The sequence below is a fragment of the Macrotis lagotis genome, chromosome 7 (assembly GCF_037893015.1).
Source record: "Macrotis lagotis isolate mMagLag1 chromosome 7, bilby.v1.9.chrom.fasta, whole genome shotgun sequence".
Taxonomy (NCBI): Eukaryota; Metazoa; Chordata; class Mammalia; order Peramelemorphia; family Peramelidae; genus Macrotis; species Macrotis lagotis.
Genome location: NC_133664.1, coordinates 30,366,910 through 30,382,300, shown reverse-complemented (window position 1 = coordinate 30,382,300; position 15,391 = coordinate 30,366,910). Strand labels below are relative to the sequence as shown.

At 44.0% G+C, this 15,391-nt stretch overlaps 1 protein-coding gene and 1 pseudogene across 2 annotated transcripts in view; both read left to right on the top strand.

Moving 5' to 3' along the window:
- The window catches only part of LOC141494479 (ubiquitin-conjugating enzyme E2 E2), a 338,783-nt gene that overhangs the window by 171,965 nt on the left and 151,427 nt on the right, over positions 1–15,391 (top strand). The gene's annotated exons all lie outside the window — the stretch shown is intronic.
- LOC141493530 (nucleosome assembly protein 1-like 1) lies at positions 2,529–11,218 on the top strand (annotated as a pseudogene).

Below are 15,391 nucleotides of genomic sequence, written 5' to 3'. Positions count from 1 at the left end.
TTATTTTCTTTCCTTTCTCATAACATCATCAGATTCCAAGGACCCCAGCCACTACTGTGTGAAATATGTTAAATAAACACTGGTTGTATTTATATGCAAGCTGGCACTCCAAAATGGAGCCTCCTAAGATGAAATAGTCTTTCAAAGGTCATCCAGTCTGCACCTATCAGAGGCTGTTTTTGCCACGCCTTCCTGCTGCCTTTATTTTGTTTCTAGAAGAATCCTTCCCACATACACACACACACACACACACTCTCTCTCTCTCTCTCTCTCTCTCTCTCTCTCAAAAATTCCGTTTCAGGAAATCTTGTGGAACCCTGACAATAGCTTGGTTTCGTGTCCCCGCACTCACATTGACATTGTGATTGCAGCAGCCTCTGGGTTTAGATGCCCCTTTCTTAGCCACTGTCTAGCTGTGTAACCTTGGACAAATCATTTCACTTCCTGATGAATTTGTAATTGGCAGCCTCTGAGGTCTTTTCCAGCCCTGGAGCTCTAATCCTGGGATCCTCAATATTTAATGGGCCTTAGCTCCCTATATTCATGGATTTAAAGCTGGAAGTAACCTTAGGGACCATCAACTTCAAATCATTCTCCCATTTGGAGATGAAGACTTCAGGGCCAATTACATGACTGCCCAAGGTCTCACAGGTAGTAAGTGGCAAAACTAGGATTCGGAATTGCAGCTTACTCCAAATCTAGCCCTTGTTCCATTGTATTGCTCTTCTAACGGTTCTGTGAGTTGGATTCTGTGACACTAAAACTAAAATAATTCTGGGCTATATTCTTTCTATCTGTCTGTCTTTCTTTGTTTCCATCTATCATCTCTCATTTTATCTATTCATCCATCCATCTTGTCAGTCCACCTACCTGTCCATCATCTATCTGTCTTGTCCATCCTTCCTTCCATCCATCCATCCATGAGACTGGATTAGAAGGAAGATTTCTTTAGACTTATGATCTCACTAGTATGGAAATTCCCTCCATTGGTGACATTCTGGAACTCTTTAAGTTCTAATCTTACTATGTTTTCTAATGTAGAAAGAAGATAAAAGACTTGGGAGTGGGGGGGGGGAGTAGGATGGGACACAGCCACCCGTGATCAGTAGCAGGACTTTAAATTTAAGTCTTTTTGACTCTGCATTCAGATCCTCATCACCAGAAAAGTGACTTCTTTAGTTCTTAATAGCTCTAGTAAAGGGAGAGGTAAAAGAGTTGGAAGTAATAGTTACCCTGAGGTTTCTTGGGGTATCTGTGGGTTTTGTTTGTCAGTTCTAAACCTGTCCACTATTACCATGGTAATTGAGAGTAGGCTGTAAGAAAAATGGGATGTGGAAGCAATTCTTCTCCCAGCTCTAAGAAAATGTGGATGGCCAGAGGCACACATGTCCAAGCCTTGTTGAAGAAAGTCCTTTAAGATTCAGCTGGCAGCAGTCCTGAAGCTTCTCTGATGGATGAATTGGTCTGCTGAGCCAAGCAGTAGAGTCTTCAAGTTGATTCACTTATCTCCCTTCACAGAACTTCTTTATAAAGTCAGTGCCCTCATAACAGGAGGAGGGTCAGAAGGAGAAGGTCAGTGGAAAAGACCTTTTTCCAGTGTTAAAGCAGTGTTAATAATATTTTTAATTTATGGACCATTGTCTTCCCAAATTCTCTATTCTATAGGCATTTTCTCTTTTCATCTTAGTACAGGTATCAAATAGGCTTAAAATAGGACTGTTATGTTATTTAGTTCACATCTGTAGAACTCAGAAGTTGGCTGGCAGGGAAAACCCAAGGAAAGCCCCTGGTTCTACTGGGCGCTCCCGCCCACCAAGGGGCCCTGACCATTTTAATTTCTGGAAGCTTGGGTGATAACTTTCTGGTGATTAAAAAGAGTGGCTTTACCAAGTCCAGTCTCCTTTCACTTTTACTTTCCACCGACCCTGGGAATGGTTTCTTTTCCCGGTCTATGTCTGACCCTGGCTCTTCTGAAGGCTACCAAAGTCACAGAGAGTCATCTGTGAGCACTGATAGATCCTCCCAAGACTTTCTTCTCAGCCAGTCTTGGGGAAAGCTGACATCTTTGTAGCTAGACACAGCCTCTTTGAACTCTTGCTTTTCTGGTCAGAGATGGGGAAAGGCAAATACAGGCTTGCATTGGCATCTCGGCCTGCTTCAGTATGTTCTGGTCTGGGGGGAATCCCATAGGACGAGCAGTTATGAGACATGTTGGCAAGCTGGCAGCACAGCTCAGAGGACTGGGGAAGGCGTGGAGTCTTTGAGGTTTAGAGATTCAGGCATTAGCCAACTGAGAAAGCTCCTCCCTGGACTTCTGCCTGCTTGGAGGATGGCTGAAGTTAATGGATCTTTTTAACCCAGTGCTTCTCAATCTTTCCTCTGTTCCTGATCAAGACCCCTTTGACAGTCTAATGAAGCCTATGGTCCTTTTCTAGAAAAAGTGGCATTAAATACATGAAGTATATGGGATGCTCCTCCTCCTCCTCCTACTTGGTCTCCCACCACCACTGCTGGCGCCACCCTGACTCATAGCCTGCGCAGCTCCGGCCACTTGGTCCCTGCTGCAGCCATGGATCTCAGCCATTCAGAGTTCTTACAACACGGCAGACACGGACAACGAAGAAACTGAACTTGACCAACAAGATGTGGAAGAAGAGAAACTGGAGAAGACGCAGATAGCAGAGCTTGTCATTGACTTTCAGATGATGCAGAATCCTCATATTCTTGCAGCTCTTTGAGAAAGATTGGATGGTTTGGGGGGAACATCAACTGGATACATTGAAAGCTTGCCAAAAGTAGTTAAGTGTCATGCGAATGCCCTCAGAAGTCTAAAGGTGAAATGTGTATAGCTAGAAGCCAAGTTCTGTGAGGGAGTTCATGCTCTTGAAAGTATGTGGTTCTTTACCAGCCACTTTTTTGATAAGAGAAGTGAAATCAACAGTGCAATTTATGAACCTACAGAGGAAGAATGTGAATGGAAGCCAGATGATGATGATGATGATGAAGATTTCAGAGGAAATGAAAGAGAAGGCTAAGCTTGAAGAGGAGAAAAAAGATAAAGAAAAAGAAGACCCTAAGGGAATTCCTGAATTTTTGCTGACTGTTTTTAAAAATGTTGACTTGTGGGGTGACTAGGTGGCACAGTGAATAGTGCACCAGCCCTGGAGTCAGGAGTCCCTGAGTTCAAATCCGGCCTCAGACACTTAATAATGACCTAGCTGTGTGGCCTTGGGCAAGCCACTTAACCCCATTGCCTTGATTAAAAAAAAAATGTTGACTTGCTCAGTGATATGGTTCAGGAACATAATGAACCTATTCTGAAGCACTTGAAAGATATTAAAGTGAAGTTTTCAGATGTTGGCCAACCTATGAGCTTTACATTAGAGTTCCACTTGGAACCTAATGAATATTTCACAAATGAGGACATATCGTATGCTGGTATAAATAAACAAATGTCCCAGAATGCAACCTCTTCTTAAGACACTTGTGAAAATGCCCTAAACTGACTTTCTGTATTATTCATCTGTGGAGATAGATGAAGTTGCAGTTCCCAATCAGACTTGGCAGATCATCTGGCATTTTGGGAATTTTGCCTGGAGACTCTTCATTCCACAAGCATTTGGGGGGTACTCTGCTAGACCCAAAGACAAAAATAAAAGAGTTTCTACCCTTGGGTAGAAAGGAGACAACATATCAGTGAAAACTAGCAAGCTATTTCCAGGCGGGGGGGGGAGAACATTGGAGAGAAGAAGCCCTTGCCTGTCTTGGATGGGGTGCACTTGAGGCACACCCCGAAGATCTCCAGGGAGTTTCTAAGGTGGAGACAAGGAAGGGACTCCTTCTGGGCTTGAGGGCCAGCCAGCCTGGGCAAAGATGTGGGCAGCAGAGACTGACTGCTAGGTTCAAAGAACAATAAATAAAGCTGGTGTGCTGTACCTGGAAGCGTAAACTGGAGGCGAGATGAACTTGTATTTGAGCCTTGAGCCCCCTGGGAACTGTTGAACCTCCTAGAGCCTGGCAGTGCCGTAGTTAGGCCTGCACTTCAGGGACATCAGTGTGACAGCTGTCCAAACTAGTCGTTCATAGGAGCAGTTTTTCATCAATGTCCAGAGCCTCAGGGTTACTCACCAAAGGGAACAAGACATTTTCATGTAAAATCTTGTTTACATGATATAGCTCATAGAATCTTCCCAAGTATGATGGCTTGAACAGAGGTGACCAATGCCAGAAATGACCATATGTCCAGTGTTGCATTAACTGCCGTCATCTTGTACGCTGCTCATTAAAGGGAGAGTCTCACATTGGGGGAGGCTCCTATCTGTGCTCAAACTTCAGAGCCAACTCATTTGGACTCTCCCAGCTGATTTCCTCTGTTGACAGTTCCCTCTACAACATTCCTCTCTAGACCTCTAACCAGTAACCCTGTCAAAGGAGAAATTGAATGTAGTGACTCCTCATTGACTGCTAATGCTTTTCTGTAGACCCCCTTCCCTTAATCTTTGCCCCCCAGCCCAAGATGATAATGATAAAATCTTTTTTTGATGGGCTATTTCCTATTCCCAATGTTACTGTGCAGAAAATGCCTCATCAAACTGTGGAGTGCTATGCCATCCACTAACAGGGTAATCAAAAAGAAATCCATAGCGTTAAGCTCATAGTTCTTAATTTAGAAGGGGGACCTCAGATGCCAGCCTCATTTTATAGAGGAGGAAACTGAGGCCCAGAGAGGTTGAGACTTTTTTCAGGAACATGCTGGTTGGATCAGAGGTAGAATCTGAAACCATGTCCTCCCACATTAATGCCTCTCTCACATGACCTCATTATTTGTTTTAAGGACAAAATTAAAACATGTACATCTTTTGAAAATTAATAATCTGAGAATGGAAAATAAATTATAATTTCTAAGAACAATAGAGACTTAAAAGTCAAGTACAGCCTTGGATTTAAATAATAGAACTTCTTTTTGTTCTTTTTTTTTTCAATTAAGCAAGCCTTGGATACGATCATTGTGAAACCTGATGTAAGGAAATATTCTAGCTTTGTGGTTGATTTGGTGTATGCATGTCAAGGGTCAGTTGTTTTTAGAAAAGAAAAACAGAGATAGAGAATATAGACCAACTGCCTCAGAGGTATTGGGATGGAGGTAAAGATGGGAGCCTCCTCTAGAGATTCTGCACTTAGTGGGATTGCTACTACAGTCTTCATTATTTGCACTTGAAGTGAAATCTTACACCGGTAGAAAAAACCTTGCCTAAATAAACCCAGGCCTCACTGTCTCTGGTCTAGGCCTGGGCCAGTTCCTTGCCAGTTTGCGTTTATGGATGAGCCTACTTGGGAGCAGCTCATAAAGCAGAGAAGGCTGAGGCCTAAAGGTTTATGGAGAAAGGCTGGCTAAGTTCATGCTTTTACTGCTAGTTAGCCTATATTTGCATCTCTGGGGAAAAGCAAAGGTTATCAGTTTCATCCAGGTTTTTATTACAGAAATAAAGCTTTCCTCTCTTTTCCTGCTAGACAGAAATATTTTTAAAATGATTGTCCTTTGCTATTTAAACTGACTGGATAGCTTAAGTAGACTTCTAAATGGTTCAAAAACAATTAGAAGACCATTCAGCCTGAGTTTCCTTGGCTTGTAAAATCTCACAAGTAAAAATGAATGGTGGCCCTTTGCTCCTGAACAAAAGACAAGTGAGCTTTACCACGTGCAAGGTTGGTGAGTGTGCCAGGGTGCTATATTAGGCGGAGCAGTAGATTTCTTGACCCTCCAGCAGCTGACCCTTCAAGGCTGTGAAACCTTTATGCACTAAGGTTTCCTGACAGAATTAAATGGGAATATTTGCCAGTTGAACCACTTACGTGATTTACAAGAAGTAGAGATTTTCTGAGAATTTCAGTGAAGGCAGCCTGGAAGACTTGAAAGTCTGGAGTCCTAGGATGAGGGGATCCTAGATTTGGGTCTGGACGGGATCTCAGAGGCTAATTCAACCAGGGGGCATCCGTTCAGACCCTGCCTCTAACTTTTTGCTTTCTTCCTACTTTGGATAAGGCCCTTATCTGTCGCTGCCTTGTTGTTAAGATCAGTGGAGATCATGTCCCTGAAGTGCTTGGCCCAAATCTTAACTGAATCGTCTCCTTTTTGTTTCCTCTACCTAGCTAGAAAATCAGAAGCAGTTGAATGGTCATGGTCAGTGCCAGCCGCCACTAGTGTGCACACACATACACATACGCACAAGGGTGGTAATATATCTTGGCATGACTGGCCATGGCTCAAGGGGAAGACGGTTGGCTTCCCTAAAGCCTCATGGCCATGCTGTGGGACTGTGGTGGCCACTGCCCACTTGACTAAGGAGGAGCACATGGATAAATGGTGGTCTTCTCTGGGACAGCTTCATCACATTCTGTAGTCTGTTGGTACACAAGCCTCAGAGGAAAGGAATTAAAATGTTCCAGATTCATCCAGCTATTACTTGGGGTGTCCTCTGCAAGAGCAGGGGATGAATCTTGTTCCAGGAAGATAACGTGAACCTCCTTATGCCTCATCGTTTTGTCCAGTCCTGAGAAGTCATCACTAGGGAATTCCTGGTGTGGACATTCCCTCCATTCAAACAGATTGACACCTTTTTTTTTTAAACTCTCCCTGACCCAGATTTCTAACATTATGGGTATTACTCCTCTAAAGGAAGGAAGGCTATTTGAGTTATTGTATGACAGGAACACTTGCTATCGGTTGATCATTTGCCTCTCTCCCACACTGGGAGTACCTCCTACTAGCAGAAAAAAAGCAGGAAGAAATAGGACTTGTGTTGGTAGAGGTGGTGCCTGAATTCTGCTGGCAGCCCGAGAAGCCCCTGGGAACCAGGCCTGGTCTGGGGCAGTCCTCCCCAGGCCAGGCCATGCCACGTCCTGGGTGGATGTTTTCTATTCCCCTGGGGAAATCCCAGAGGTCATGAGCACAAGGAGGCCCAGAGACTTTGGTTAGGAGATCACCATGCTGTAAGGTCCTTAGCCAACCTGGTCTCGGGCTTGCCCAAGATCGCATGATGAGAAGTCATGAGATCCTGACATCAATGAAGAGAGATGGTAAGGAAGAAGGAGGGCGGGTAGTCCTTGACAGTCCTGCTGGATAAGAGTGGATTCTGACCTCTGTTATCAGACCCCCATTTAGAATGGACACAAGGGAATGGACTTGCTCACCAAAACATAATTGACTGTGTTGTGCTATTTTACTCTAATAAACCACGTATTTCTTGGAGTGGAGAGTATTTAATGTAACAAGATACCTTAAATTTGAATGAAACATAATTTTTCAATGAAAGTAAGATGAAAATACATCACAAATGCATGTGCTTCTGAGCAATAGTCCTTAGGTCATTTCTACTCTCTTTGAACCCCCCAATGTTTAGTAAAGACAGCCCCTTAAAAATACTTGTTAATTGATTAGCATAGTATAGATTTGGGGTGGACCTAAAAGGCCATTTTGCAGCTGAAATCCAGAGACATTAGCAGATGGAAGAGATATGAATGGTTCTTCAATATAGATTAGATTAAAAACGCATAGGATAAAGATTCCATGCTATCTTAAAACCATGACTAGCTCTAATTTATATGTGTGTGCATATGTATATGTATACACATACACATGCATGTGTGTATTTGTGTGATTTAGCCAATTTGACCAAATTAATAATTACATTATGCACATGTTAAAATTCTTTTTATTAGACTTCTGATTCCATTATTAGAGGGGATTTCAAGGAAAGAAACATCTACCCTGGCAGATTGGCACCTGCCCTTCAATATCTAATTTCAAAGATTGATTTGTTGTCCGTGGGTACTGAGTCAGCATGTATTAGATGTCTGAGGCTTGAGCTTAGCCTTCCCTTCTGGGTCAAGGGCAAATGGACATTGATTTTAAGTTTTATTGACCATAATCATCTCCTGATATAGCTACTATAAATATTGCTGCTGCTGCTGCTGCTACTACTACTACTACTACTACTACTACTACTGATAACAATAACAACAATGATAATCATTTATATTGCACTGTAAGGTTTGCAATATGTTCTACTTAACTTATATGATCCTCACAATCTTGTGAGGTAGTTGCTATCATTATACCCATTTTACGAATCAGAAAACTGAGGCAGATTAGCTTGTCCAGAGTGACTCAACTTGCAACTGTCTGAGGGCAGAATTTGGACTCAAGTTTTCCTGACTCCAAGTCTAGTGCCCTATAACCTGTTTCTTCTGCACCAGCCAGGGCATCCTATCTTAGAGAAAACTAAACTTATGGGCAGAGGGCTCTACCTGAGGGTATATGAAACATGTTGCCCTTTTAGTCCCCTAGTTGTATTCCAGGAAGGAAGGAAGTGTGTTTCAAAATGTGTTCTCCAAGACAAAGTGAACTGCCTTTTTTTCTTTTGTTCTTTGTAATTTGCATTGTTTTGGTCATAGTTTGTATTGTTTTCCTGGTACTACTTTATTTTCTTGCAACACTTTTCTGTAGGAATTCAGGGTTTATTGGGGTGGGGGGGTAGTATTAATTGATAATAAATGGAATCCAAAGTGAATGTATGCTGTTCCTCCTTGTGGTCAGTTCTCAAGGTTCGATAGGGCAGAGGGTTGTAGTGAACATGAGCACCTCTTGAAAAACGCTTAAAATGTTCACACCGATCCCACCCCGGACACAGCTGCTCCTCCGCTCCTCCAGCTCATTACTAATGAGCCACCCGTATGGCAGGAGCTGCCAGAATATCGAGAGAGAGAGAGAGAGAGAGAGAGAGAGAGAGAGAGAGAGAGAGAGAGAGAAATGAATACTACTTTGGAAATCACTGTGAAGCTCAAACTTTATTTAAATAAGATCATTACACTTAGGCAAACAAAATGCGTTTACAGTAGTAGCTAGGGATTAACATTTTCTCTTGCCTTAAAATATGCTTCCTGTCTGTTCAGAGAGGCGATCTGTAACACCTCCTTCCTCGGCATGGAGTGGTAGCTGGCTGTCATCTCTCCATCCGCACCAGTCAGGATTCTTCGATGTGTAGGGATACAGCTGCGCTCAACAGCAGCCAGGGCAGCTTGCCTTCCTGGGGGCTCCAAAGGCTGCATACTCTTCTCCACTAAGGCTGGGGGCTCGACTTGACTGAGATGCTCAAGGTGTTTAACCCAGGGCTGGCATGGCAGAGGGGGCCATTGGTGGCATGCTTGCTGTTACACAAGTAGTGTCAGCAGGCATCTCAAACAAGAGGGACAGCCCTGTCCTTGCAGCAAGATGTTTGAAAAATCAAACTCAGGAACAGAGGCTATTCCACCATCAGACAGCCTCCTGGCTCTTTTTACCCTCCTTAAGCCACATCTCCTCTCTCCTTCCACTCTCCTCCAAGAATAATACAAGACTTCAGAATATTTGATCCTGACCAGGTTGATGGGAGTTTAACCAGGAAGAAGTGGTAAGCCAGAGGAAGTATTGCTTTATGGATGGGAACCCAAGACTCCCATTGAAAGTTGAGGTAAAGATCCCCATATCATAACACTATGAATGCATAGTTTCCCTGTGGTTCTAGAGCAGAAGCAAACCCAGCCTCTTGTCATCCCCCAGTCTGAAACATGTCCCAAGTTCCCAGTTGAAGACCCGACTGCCTTTTACCCACTTCCCCTTGGAATCCCCCATTTTCCTGTGCTCATCTCAGAGGGTCATTGTTCACAAGGTAGTGACTGGGATTCAGACCCCTTAGGGAAAAAAAGAAATCTGCCACTGCTCTGTCTTGGGTTCCAGGCGACTTCACCCCAGGGTCCCTCCCAAGTCACTGGGACTCCCCATTTCTATGCTTTTGAATATAGGTGGCTAATACATGCCATTTTTGGTATGCTGATGTTAGTGTTTTCATGGATTTAAAACAACTGTCTAATTGTCTTTATTAGATTATAAGTAGAGCAGAATTTCAACATTAGATTGGTATAATAGAAAAGGCTCTGACTTGGGAGCCAGGAGACCTGGAATCAAATTCTGATTTTTTTTTTCTTCTAATTGCCTTCATGTTCTTGGCAAATCACTGAACCACTCGGGATGGGCCTCAGATTCTCTTCCAGTGCTTTTAGAATCTTCCCTTCCTTTGGAGTGACTTGTAGTTCCTAATAGAATATTTTTCCTCCAGTGAGTGTTGACTAGTCTCCTCCCCCTTTTAATAGAGCAAAGAGGGTTAAATATTGTTCTCTCCACTTTGACAGCATCCAGTTCCCTAGAAATCTCGGCCAAGGCCCTGGATGTAGCCTGCCTGGCTCAGCTTGTGGCCCCAGCCTTTCCCCCTTTGCTCCTTTTGTAACTTTGCCTGTACAACATGTTGATTTGCCCCCCGTAGCTCTGCCCTGTCTCTGGTCCAAGCAAGAAGGACCATAGACATTGCTGTCAGGAGAAATGCACTTGAGACGAGACTGTTCAGTTCCACTGTAAACATTTCTATGTGTCTCAGGAGCCATGTGAAGGACAGACAATATTTTTCTTGGTTACCTCTTGATTCTGCTGAGGGAAAGTCCTTGGAGGAGAAAAAAAGGATGCTGTCTTCATTTAACCAGGGGACCTCTCTGCTCTGAAAAGAGACAGAAGTTCAGGTGAATGGTGATCCATGTGGATGAATTGTGAAGGGAGTAGACCAGAATTTTTGGTTCCATTAAAACTACACTTTAATGCATGTCTTATTTTAACTTTGTAATGTAAAATTAATCTTGTGAATTATGCAAACAATGTGTTTATAGTTGTTGGGAGTTTATTTATAATTTGCTTGATTTATTTTTTGTAATTAGAAGATGTGATTGGATGAAACTGTTTCATTGAGACTATAAGTGACGTCTAGAGTCTGAGATTATCTTCATTAAGTACAGATAAAATTAACAACAAGTATTATTTACACATAAGCTACTATTCTTCTATACTTCAGCTGGCACACTGATAGAACTTTAAAATCACAGGAAAACTTGAAAACTGCTCTTTCAATTCATTCGGTGTTGGGGATTGGATCCATAGGACTGTCCAAGGATTTATTGGCATTGTACTAATGCACTTTCAGTAATATTAGTTATTTAATGTGAAAGAGATAGCCTAGCGCCAAAGTGGATAGAGAGTCAGCCCAGACCAAGGTTCTGGTCCAACCTCCAAAGGATCCTGACCTTGTGGCTTGGCTATTCGAGGCAGTTCTTTGCAGGCTGGGGGCGGGGGGGGGGGGGTGACACTTGTTCCCTGAGTGCCTCCTCACCTTGCATTTCCTTAGACCAGTAAGTCATAGGCTAGTTCCAGGACTAGTTGTTATTTAAGTATATACATATTAAATTAATTTTGCAATGTTTCAAGAATAGGAATGTCCTGGTACATTACTCACACTGATGTGTCTGTCCAATTTGCCAGGGCCCAGGACACTTTTTAAAAGTGCAGTTTTGGAAACTGAGGAATGGGAAATGGAGGTGGCAAGTTCTTCTTTTTTAACGGTGTGACACTGAACAAGTGGTTGGTCAATATCTCTGAATATAATGAAATCAGACAGCTGTGCAAACTGACCTTTCAGGAGCCTTTCCCCTCCAAGCTCTGGTCCTGCAGTATCTGGGTTTCTTAAGCAGCCACAAAGGCCACTTGCTTCCCTTCCCAATCCAGCTCCTTTCCTAGGAACAAAAGCACAAGACCCACCAAGACTGGGAAACTTTCTTTCAGTGGATATTCATTTCAGTCTCATTAATTTTAATTTATTGAACACCCACTGGGATCATAATGCTATTTGTGTTATTTTTACACAAATAATTCCTGCACCAAGTAATAACTAATTGAAATCAAACACTGGAATCATTTTGTTATGCTAACCTTCTGACTACAGTTTTTCCGCTTATGCAGAATCATAGAATATCTAAGCTGCCAAGCATTCTTCTAGTCTTAAGTGGGTGGCATACCGGGTGGAGTGTTGGACTTGGAGATGGGAAAGTCCATACCCAGCCTCAGATATTTATTAGCTGTGGGTAACCCTGGACAAGTCATTTATTCTCAGTCTCAGTTTCCTCATCTGACAAAAACAGTTCTGTGAAACTTAGTGTATTCTGTGTATGGTAGTGATGGTAATGATATGATGATAAAGAAGAAAAAAATATACTCCCAAAGTGGACACCTTACCTGTGCTTGAATATGTCCACAATGGGGAAGCACTCTTCTTGTAAAGGCAGCCTGTTCAATGATGTGCCTGAGATGTCCATCTTCTCCTTAGTGCTCCAGGCTCAATAAAAGGAAATGCAAACTGACAGCCAAGGAAGTTGAGGCACGATGAGGCTACCCTGAGGATAGCATTGCTTCCAGCAATAACAGTGTTTAGTCTCTAGTGTTCCCAAGGTAAAGCACCAAGTCATCTAGAGTGCAATCCAGAGGGGCATGGAATGGTCACTCTAGAGGTTTGGGAGGAAGGTTGAGGGGTAGCATCATGCAAACTTTATGTCCCCTGTTCCTCTGCCCTCCTTTGTCATGTTGCCTTCTAGCCCTTCCTCCCCAGCCCCCAAGGTATACTTCATTTTGCCATTGCATCTCAAACCTTGCAAACAGTAGACACATAATGATAATTTTTAAAATCCAATATATGACCTCATTGGTAGAAATTGCACATGAGGACCTTTGTTTATTATCCAACCAGAGTGGCACCTGTGCAGTTTGGAGACCTGGAGGCATTGCCTCACAGCCAGCCCAGGTGAATGTGGGACTTTTCTCCCAGCCAGGCCATACATCCTCTCTAATAAGCTTTGTCAGATTGAATTGAAAGATGGTTTAATCCTCTTGAGTAGGGGGGCTGGATCAAGGAAAGAGTTGTTTTTACTTCATTGTTTTGCTATTTTAAGAGAGAGAGAGAGACAGAGAGAGAGACAGAGAGAGAGAGAGAGAGAGATTAAAGCTGGATGGGGGAGAGTGATGTGTATGGAGCATGGAACCAGAAGGGAAAGCATCAAGGGTGTGGATGAAGAGTCCTGCCTTGGCAGAAAGCACTTATCCACCCTCTGAAATGAAAAGGAGGGAGAGGAGAATGTAGGGGGACATGCAGCAGACCAAGGGGATGGCATGAGTCTCCTCATCAAAGAGAAGAAAGTGCTATGGGAGGGGAGTGTGCCAGCCTTGGGGACAAAGAAGATGCTGTGTGTCTCCCTCCACCACTGACTGGTATCTCTCGTAGTGCCCAGCTCTGGGGAGTTCATCCTTGCCCTCCACTCTGCACATTGACTCAGCCAGGCACACGTTCTCTGGTTTCCTTTGTTTTTCCACTCCAGGCCACCTTGCCAGTCCTGCTCTTGGGTCCACCTCACTTCACAGGTCTGCACTGCTGGCTCTTTGGCCTTGGCAAACCTCTCTCCTTTCTCCCAACCCTATCCTGCCCCTGAGATGGAGCAGCTCAAATGCCACCTGATCTCTGAAGTCTTCCTGGAATTCTGTCAGATTTTCACATCTACTCATTTTTTGCTCACTCTTTCGTATTGCATTATATAATTATTTATCCTCCTTAGCTCCCTGTCTACTTGAGTTCCCTGAGGTCTGGTAATTTGGGCCTAACTTTGACCCTTGTCGCCTCACACTTCCATGTTAGTTGAAGTGGAAGACAAAAGTTGTTTCTTGTATTATTTGACTCACATGAGAAGAAACAGATTTAGTTCAATCAGACTTTACTGCTCAGACTTAAAACCACTGCATTTCAAAGTAATAAACATTTCATCCGCCCTGACCTGTAAGGCAGAGCCTCCGGAGCCCAGGCCTGTTCCCTGGAAGCCGTCAGGTTGAATCTGCCTTGCACGGGCCAGGAGCTGGGGCGGGCCCCTGGGGAGTGAGTCGAGGGCTTGATTGAAAGGTGCTTTCCTCACCTACTTAATAGAATCTGCTATTTTTCCCTCTGATATTTCTTCTTCCTCTTTTTTTTTGCTTGGTGTTCGGCCCACATCTGGCCCTGGTCTCTTGGGAGAATGTAAAGTTTATACAAGATTGTATTCTAACCTTACTGAAAATTAGCCACTGGAGGGATGCTGGGATGACTGTACTTCTCCTCCTCCTTCAGAGCCAGGTGAAACAAGATGTCTGAGGCAGCACAGCACTAGTGAGAAGGTGCTGATACCCAACTGTCTGTTGGACGCTGGGCTCTGTATTGGGGATCTCCGGGAGAAAAGCAGAGGGTGTGCTGTCCCTTTCATTGTCCTGCTATTTAGGGGTTGCCTCCGTGGCCCTGGCGAGTGCTTCATAAAGTGCTGCCATTGGTCAATCAGTGGTGATGTGGTTAGACTCACATGTCACTCGTGAAAAGAAATTGGAGGCACTGAGACCAACCTGAAGGCGGGTAGGTCGGGCCAAGAGAGGTGATGTGGCCTCCCCCAGGGTGAGCCAGAGAAGAAGCCAAAGGGAGACTGAGGAAGGAGAAGGAATGAAGCCAGGGGTTCTCCTGGGTCGGAAGCGTCCCAATGGCGAGCTGGTGTCACTGGGCCAATAGCCTCAGTTGCTGGTCAAGCTCCAGCTGGGGTAGAGGCTGTTACCGAGGGCATTGATGCTGGTTAAATAGAAGCCATCTGCACAGATGAAATCCAGAATTTTCTGTTGTGTACCTCATGTGCCTCCAAGTGACACTAACAAAATACAGGAATGGTGGCTTAAAAAACATTTCATCGCTCAGCCCAGAGAGCAGGCCATCTGGCAGCAGCGGCCTTGATGCTGAAGTTGTTTCAGATGGCTGTGAAAATAGATTCCCTGCACCTTGAGAACAACCTGAGAGAGAATGTGTGTGCTGATGACTGCAGCGGCCATGATTCTGGGCCAGATTTAGCAGTATTTAAGTCATGCTGTTACTTTGCAAATGGTACTTGAATAGAGTTAAAACAGCCCTGGCAGTAAAGAAGTGAGATTAAGCCCACCCCCTGTTCCAGCCTCATAGTGGGGGGGGGGGGGGAGTCCATAATGCTGATTTTGCTTTTCTAATTAACCCTTGATAATCATGATGCTTTCAACACTAAGATGGTGCTCTAGACCCCCACTCTTAGGATGGGTGCTGCTCTTTCCCTTGGCCTCTCGTGGCAGCAGCACCATCTACCAGAGGCCTTTTGTGGCAGCACTTGGAGATGAGGATTTCACACAGATATGGCCAAAAAACTGAAGCTCAGAGAGCAGCTATTAAAACAAAAATCAGAGGCAGGCCTTGAACCCTCCTCCTACTCCCTCTTCACTTCAGCTCTAGTGGCCTTTCTACTAGTTTGGCCTGGTAACCCCTGATGACCAAGCACCTACCTGATAGACTCCAAATGACTCTATCATCTATGTTCACAATAGATAGAATAGATTACCCTGGCAGACAGACCTGAGTTCAAATCCAGCCTCAGATACTTCCTTGCTTGGTGACCTCTGTTT